Source organism: Acipenser ruthenus, chromosome 20, assembly GCF_902713425.1.
Source record: "Acipenser ruthenus chromosome 20, fAciRut3.2 maternal haplotype, whole genome shotgun sequence".
Lineage (NCBI taxonomy): Eukaryota > Metazoa > Chordata > Actinopteri > Acipenseriformes > Acipenseridae > Acipenser > Acipenser ruthenus.
The window spans coordinates 9,459,222-9,467,593 of NC_081208.1; the positions used below are offsets into that span (position 1 = coordinate 9,459,222).

At 33.3% G+C, this 8,372-nt stretch overlaps 1 long non-coding RNA gene across 1 annotated transcript; it reads right to left on the minus strand.

The window, feature by feature from the left end:
• Nucleotides 1-4,001: 4,001 nt before the first annotated feature.
• On the minus strand, nt 4,002-7,784 carry LOC131698969 (uncharacterized). The gene is made up of 3 exons (XR_009307961.1): nt 7,627-7,784; nt 4,843-4,911; nt 4,002-4,324 (listed from the first exon to the last, which is right to left on the minus strand). It is a non-coding gene; the product is annotated as an uncharacterized LOC131698969 (long non-coding RNA).
• Between the last annotated feature and the right edge of the window lie 588 nt (nt 7,785-8,372).

Consider the following 8,372-nt stretch of genomic DNA (forward strand, 5'->3'; position numbering starts at 1 on the left):
AAAGGTTTGTTTCTACATTGCTATACTCGGTGTTTAATTTGGCGTGCAGTCATATTCCCGGTACCTCTAATTAAAAATATCATAAAATGCTTTCTTTTTAAATTCTCAACACAGTTGTATAAAGTCTGCAAGTTCTTGCATGCGCGCTAAAGAGACAGCCCGCTGCCACGTTTTTAGCCGACTTTAAATTACTTTACGATTTCATGTTGAGTGCCTTTAAGTAAGACGACACTGGCTGCACAATTGTCTTTTATATACACAAATAACCTTGAATTGAAAAACGTCATGAACGATACAACTTCTTACACTACTTGGTTTGATTAAATTACATTTTGCTAAACTTACCGAATGCTACTGTCGTAGTCCCACGGATGACATCCTTACCCGTCCCTCAGTTTCTGGTGGTTGAACACCGCTGGCTTTTCCAGCCTGTAGCGCGGCCCTTACACCAGCAGCAACTGCGCGCTCGATGATTACATGTAAATTACTGGAATCCGCCATGACGTCTTTCTGAACGTGAACCTAACCGAAGTCCGTGGATATTTGCCCGCCCTTCTTAAGAATGCTGACGTCTCAAAGTGGGCGGAGCTCATTTGCATACAAACTCCAGATTTAGCTGGCCAGTTAAATATTTAGCTAGAGAGTTAAATATTTAGATAAATTTTAAAACTTGATAATATATTTAAGATTTAAGTTAAATATTTAGCTAAATGTTAAATCTTTTTTTTTGAGATTTAGCGGGCCAGTTAAATATTTAGCTAAATGTTAAATCGTGTTAAGAGATTTAAGATTTATTTAAATATTTAGCTAAATGTTAAATCGTGTTAAGGGATTTAATATTTAGTTAAATATTTAGCTAAATGTTACATCTTTTAAGAGATTTAAGATTTATTTAAATATTTAGCTAAATGTTAAATCGTGTTAAGGGATTTAATATTTAGTTAAATATTTAGCTAAATGGTAAACCTAAGTTTATCAATTATATCTGAATGTACACATTTAAAAAAATATTTATTTATTTTCACGAGATTTATAAATCTGGCGAAAAAATACAACATTTAAGTTAAATCTGGGAAATAATACAAGATTTAAGTTAAATCTGGAAAAAAAAAGACATGTTAAAATATTAACGCGTTTTTTTACACATGGCACCCCATACAGTATGGTCAATTTAGGTTAATTTATTTTTAAGATGGTTCATTTACGAAGTGCGGCTAATTTATAAACTGCTTCATTTATTTTTGACATGGTTAATTTATGAAGTTAATTTATTTTAAGATGGTTAATTTACAAACAGTATGTTTAATTTATAAACAGTATGGTTCATTTACTTTTAAGATGGTTAATTTACAAAGTGTGGCTAATTTATTTAAGTGATTAATTTATAAACAATATGATTAATTTATAAACAGTGATTAATTTGCTAAGAAATAAATAATGTAATGTAATTTATAAACAGTATGGTTCATTTATATTTAAGATGGTTAATTTACAAACAGTTGGGTTAATTTATAAACTGTTCCATTTATTTTTAAGGTGCTTAATTTATTTTTAAGATGGTTCATTTACGAAGTGTGGCTAATTTATAAACTGGTTCATTTATTTTTGATATGGTTAATTTATGAAGTTAATTTATTTTTAAGATGGTTAATTTACAAACAGTATGGTTAATTTATAAACAGTATGGTTCATATATTTTTAAGATGGTTAATTTAACAGTATGGTTAATTTATAAACAGTATGGTTAATTTACAACCAGTATGGTTAATTTACAAACAGTATGGTTCATATATTTTTAAGATGGTTAATTTAACAGTATGGCTCATTTATTTTTAAGATGGTTCATTTACAAACGGGATGGCTAATTTATTTTTTAACATGGTTCATTTACAAACAGTATGGCTAATTTATTTTTTTAAATGGTTCATTTACGAAAAGTGTGGCTAATTTATTTTTAAGATGGTTATTTTATTAACAGTGGGGTTAACTTATTTTTAAGAAGGTTAATTTATGAAGTGTGGCTAATTTATTTTTAACATGGTTAATTTACAAACGCTATGGTTAATTTAGGTTAATTTATTTTTAAGATGGTTATTTTATTAACAGTGGGGTTAACTTATTTTTAAGAAGGTTAATTTATGAAGTGTGGCTAATTTATTTTTAACATGGTTCATTTACAAACGGTATGGTTAATTTAGGTTAATTTATTTAAGATGACTAATTTATTTTTAACTTACGAATAGTATGGTCAATTTATTTTTAAGATGGTTCATTTACGAAGCATGGCTAATTTTATTTTTTAAAATGGCTCATTTACAAACCGTATGGTTCATTTATTTTTAAGATGGTTAATTTATGAACAGTGTGGTTAATTTATTTAAGATGGTTAATTGATGAAGTGTGGCTAATTTATTTTTAAGATGGTTAATTTATGAACAGTATGGTTAATTTATTTTTAAGAATGCCCAGTAAACATCATAACTTTGGCCCAAAAAACAAACCATCTTTTGTAACTCAAAAAATATTTCATAATCATTTTAAACGAGCAGGAATAAAGCTGTAAAATCAAAAATAAGATAGTAGTTCATTTTCGATTTGCATTGTATATCAATCACTCGCTTTCTCCTTCAAATGATCTAAATCAGAGATTGGATTGATAATTGAGGAGACGTGTTGTGCTTCGGGGGACGTATTGCAGCCCCGGGTTCTTCAAGTCCACCAGTTGTGCACATCGAGACAAGTAGCATCTCTGTTAGATGAAATCTGGAACTTTCCAAATTGTCTTGGAGCCACAGATGAGAAGCATGTAGTTATGCAAGCCCCTGATGATGCTGGTCCCACCTATTTTAATTACAAAGTCACCCACAGCATTGTGTTGTTGGTAGTGTGTGATGCTCAGTGTTGCTTTACCCTAGTTAACATGAGAAGCCCAGGAAGGCAAATATATATAAATAAATAAATAGATGTGTGTGTGTGTGTGTATATATACAGAAATGTTTTGATTAAACTGCACACATCAAAAAACTGCTCGAATACAATCATACAAGTACTTCAGCATGATTTTTGAACAAGTTATTTAATGCCATAATGTTCAACAAATGCAACTAATAAGCTATGAGCATAACCAGCTTATCTCTTGCACAGCTGTGGGCTGGCCAATATCGTAATTCCAGCAAAAAGCAACAGAAAATGATTGTATACAGCAGTTTCCAATACAGGGGCCAGAACGACAGGACCAGTATACAACAAGAATTGTCTAAATTCTGTAGATTACCATCGGCCCAGTTCCCTAAATGAGATGTGTCTTTTTAAATCGGTCAAAGATGTGGACAACATGTTGACAAGATGTGAAGATAAACAACATTTGAGGGGCCCTTTCAACCACAAATTCACCAATCTCCAACAAACTCTTAAGCAAACCAAGTGCATATAATCAATAGGAAAATTAGTAATAAAACCAGCATTGCCTCCTAGGAAAGGTGGTGTAATGTTATGATGATCTTCAAACATTCACAACCATGATACCCATTGTGACATTTTGTGTTCTTTGTAAAGGATTTTGCTGGGGTATCACACCACAACAGAACACAACTTCATACTTAATGTTTTCCCTTGAAATACAAATCCTTGCTGAAGTTTTTGCAGGTCAAGAGCAAATTCCTTTAAAAACTCTGGACTAGAGCTGGGTTTCTTTTTTCCACAGAACAGGCCAATCACAACTGGTAACTAAACTAAAAAAATAGTCTTAAAAAATAGGCCAGAACTGCTCACGGGAGCTTTTCAACAATGTTTATTTGTAAGCTCAAACATTTTTCTGCAGGGATAGAATGTATAAATTTACTTAAAACGTCCTTGAAAGCTCCAAGAATTCCAAAGTAGTAGTACTGTCCACCAGCTGTCTCATGAACAACTACAAATCTTTGTGTCTTTAGCAAACTCCTTGCTTCCTTAGGGAGATTTGAATGGTGAATTCTAAGAATACTCAACAGTGAGGTCAAAGCAACCAATGTTCTACCATACTGAAAAGCCCAGTTGGACAAGCTATCTGACAATGAAATTTGGTCATTTTCTAACTCATCCTCTGAGTCTGTGTCAAGTACAGGAACTTTGTCATCTAGAGGCCACTCATCCAGGATTTCATCAGACACAAAGTGATTTGTATCTTCACTGTTGTTGTGGTTGTCAGTGTCATGTGATCCCATCGTCAGATTCTGCAGATAAAGGACCTGTACATTCAACGCTCATTTCTTGCTCATTGCAGTTCTATACTTCTAAAAACAAATAAATAAGAAACACACCTGACTTGTGATGCGGACTCAGATATCTGTAAAGTAAGATGACAAGTACTAAATTATAGTTGTTATTTTGTATTATATTACTATTCATTCGAGTGGCTAATAACTTAAGCCACGGGTTGCAATTAACAAAATACAATGCATTACATAAACTGCACAATATAACATTGTTAGTTACAGAATGTGATAACTTACATAGTACAATATTATGTTAAAAGACACAAAGAGGGGTTCACTACTTAGGTCTGATTTGGATTATACATAGTATAGCTAGATTTCTGTAACAAAATCACTTCTATTTTTTAAAGGTTGAACAAGTAGAAACACACATCATTTTATATAAACCCACTGAAAGCCATATACTCAGTGACTCAAATCCAATTTTAAAAATCAATTTATAGATGCAGCTATTTTAAAATGTATTTTGATATAAAAGTAAATGGTACGAAATTGTTTAATTAAGGCTGGTAAAAAAAAAAAAAAAAAGGATTGCTGTTTCTAAATGGTTCCGCTGTTGTCAGGGGAAAATGAATCAATGGTCACTTACTTGATGATTGTCTTCGTGAACAGCTGTCTTTGTAAAGGTCTGCGTGTGTTTGTGAACTTGTACCAGTGTCTTACAAAAGAGAAAAAATAAAATTTGTAACTGCCAGAAACCAACAAACAGAAGCTTGTCAAGATTCTAAATCAGGGCTTTTTGGTGGAAGCACTCAAAACAAACTTTACGATTGTAAATTTCTTGCAGTTACAGCGCAAAAGTATAAATGATATATATATATTTTTGGAACACTATTATAGTGTAGTTTAAAGTATAATCAGATTGTAATGTGAAATAAGTGACATATGGACTTTAAACCACAGTAATAGGCAGGGGGAAGTACCATAGAACAGCACTGGTTTATATTTTATGCTTTTGAAATAATGTGTTTCTAATAATGTGGCATCTCAATTTTTTTGTACATCGTTTAGAAAAAACAGAGTGTGTTTTAGAAATATTATTTATTATACCATTTTTAATATTGTAGGGAGGCGTGGCTTATATGAAAATAAATATAATACATCCCACAACCAAACATCCCTCAGACGTTTAAATTTTTTTGAACTTCTTTTGCTGAAATAACAAGATGTATGTACTAATATATATATATATATATATATATATAACAATTTATTACAATATTGATCTTGTCCAATATCTATATAGCAGTACACAGGCTGTTCTGTAAAAATATACATATCTGTCTGTCATCATTAAACATGCTTATCCTATGGTGTGGTTGTACGTAGCCTGTAAAATTAGGTCTTTAGTTTTAACCACATCTGATAAACTAGTGCATAGGCTACACATTAGCTATGTATTGAGAAATGTCTTTGTCCAAGTTGTAAAAAAAAAAAAAAATGAGCACCGCTGTTGCGTAACAAATGTGCGCATGTTGATTTAACTGTATTACAAAATTGTAGCTCTCATTATGTTACACTTAATACATGGAGTTAAACAAAAAATCTGCTGCCATAGGTTACACAACAGACAAGTTTGTATGCTTTTTTACAATGGGCAGGCTATCTTATATACATGAATGAATGTAGGCTATTTATTTAGGCTACAACTTTTTAAATTTGTCTGTTAACTAAATAATAATAACAATGGGTAGGTCATTAGGTGTGCTAGATACAGACTGGCATAACTAGACCAATTTATAAGTAGGCTACATACATGGGTTGTCCTATAGTTCTACACTCTCATTTAATTCATTTTAATTACACATAGCATATCGTTGGGATATCTGTCAAATGACAATACGATTGCACATTATGTGCCGATAAAGGTGCAATCATGAAAATTGTCAGTGGCTGTGAGGGTAAAATACACAGGTGGACTGCATTTGAACAGCAATCTATGTCCAAGCATTCTCTTTTTTATCTTTGTAATCAGCTCTATCAACTTGGTATAGGCAGGGGTAACAAGTTATTATGCTCAAAAGCTTCTCCACAAACAGCCTGTCTTCCATTTTCAGTGGAGCGTCAAAGATTCTATAATGTAAAAAGTGTGCCCTCTTAGCATCCCGATTCACAAAAAGGCTCAGATTTAATTTTAATCAATTGATCTCTAAAACTAAACATTAACATTCTCATTAAATTGTATGTTTATTTTCAGTAGTTTAAATGTCCTGTCCATACGTGTTTCTTCAGTGGGAGTTTCGATCTGTATCACTGACCAAGCCCTCTGAAATATCCTCACTTTTAATTGGCTACTGAGCAGTGATGACGTCCTCAACTTAGTATCAATCGCTTTTAGTGATAAAATAGTAAAGTATTGTCTTAAGTATGTGTGGTGCAACTGAAATAAGAGTGCTTAGTTATAAACTAACTCGTAACAACAAAGTCCTTAGTGGAGGCTTTACTTGTTAACTTACAGACGAACTTAAGCACAGCTGGTGCAGCCGAGCCCAGTTCATGTTCTAGTTCTCCGCAAAGGTGAGTAATTGTGCTCCTGTTAAATAGTTACAGTACCTGGTATGAATCACATCATCAGTGTAATCCAGAGCAAGTCCCAGATTAAATCTGCAGAGTCTTCTCACTCTTCTGGGAGGATCATTTTCCAAGATATACAGCCCACACAAGCCTTCCATTTTCTCCACTTAAAGCAATGAATAGTCTACAAAACCTGATTGTGTTTTTCAACCATTAAGTAGCCTCCCCTTCAGATGAGTTAACAATGCAATGTAATGTATGCATTACAAATAACAAAATACTTAAATGACCTAATTATTGTCTATTTAAACAGACGTTTTTATTACTATTAGCTTAAGAACACGTTCCTAAACGCAGAAATTTTGCTAGGAAAAGATACCGTTAAGACACATTTAATTCTCCGCCTGGTCTGAGGCAGGTGTCAATTATGATGCTGGTAAGGATTAATTAACAGCACAATACAGATTTATGAATCAAACTAATAATATGCTAATGAGGTAATTGGTCTCTAAGGGTACGTTATTCTAACATTTTTGACAGTAAATAGAATTTATGCATCACCCGATGAAATACTGTCATGTTAAACACTTACTGGCACGATAAAGGAGACGGTAATGGGCCTGTGTGTACTTAATGCAAAGAAAAATACCTTTGTCTTCAACTATTGCAAATACTCCCTTTTAAGATTGATACACAAAATTGTTTCGGTTCAATATATGTTTTAAGAACAATTTACTCACCCCACTACACGTCATACTCTTTCCAAGCTGCTCTTTAATAGCATTGCTAATAATACTGGCAGTGCTAATCAGAGGTAAGTGTGTGCTAACCATGGTTAGCTTTTCTTTAAAAGACTCACTTTGTTTCTGTTGGCTTGAGTTCACCAACACTAAAGCCTTCATCTTCATCAGTGTCCAGCTGCTGAACTGGTGTTAATAATGTCCTGAGCCTGTATCACTGGGAACTTCCCTCTACAGTTAAAATGACTGCAGTATAGTCAAATCTGTAAAGACTATGAGCACACAGAACTAGCACACAGATAGGCCAGGTGCAGCCTTTTATACACACCTTCCTCAGTAAACCCAAATTGAAGAATTGATTAATTGGCCCACCAATCAAGGTCCATATTCTAGTATTTTAAACAAGGCACAAACTGAACTATTTCCTTGGTTTACAACACACATTTCACTAAAACACATTTACTGAAAATGAAGGTAATACTGCAGTGGATGTAGCAGAATATGGGAATGAATGAAAACAAGTACTGGTATATAACAGGTTAACACAGTAAATCACAAAGATAAACACGATTTACAATTGACGTGTCTTCATTCCGTCACAATCCCATTCAAGATCCTTGTCAATTAAATCAAAGGTCCTCCACATACCCCCAGGTTCCTCTTCACTGGCGCAGGGTGGGTTCAGGGTGCTGCTGTTTGATGGAGTGATGGTGTAATCGTTCCTCACCCTCACTTTCAATAGGGGTTCACCAGTAGACTCCTCATCTTCTGCAAAGGGCAGCTTCCTCCTGAGAACTCTGTTAGATCTACCGACTAAGAGTTTTGGAGGTTTTTATTAAAACTAGTGCTGTACTATAATAATAAT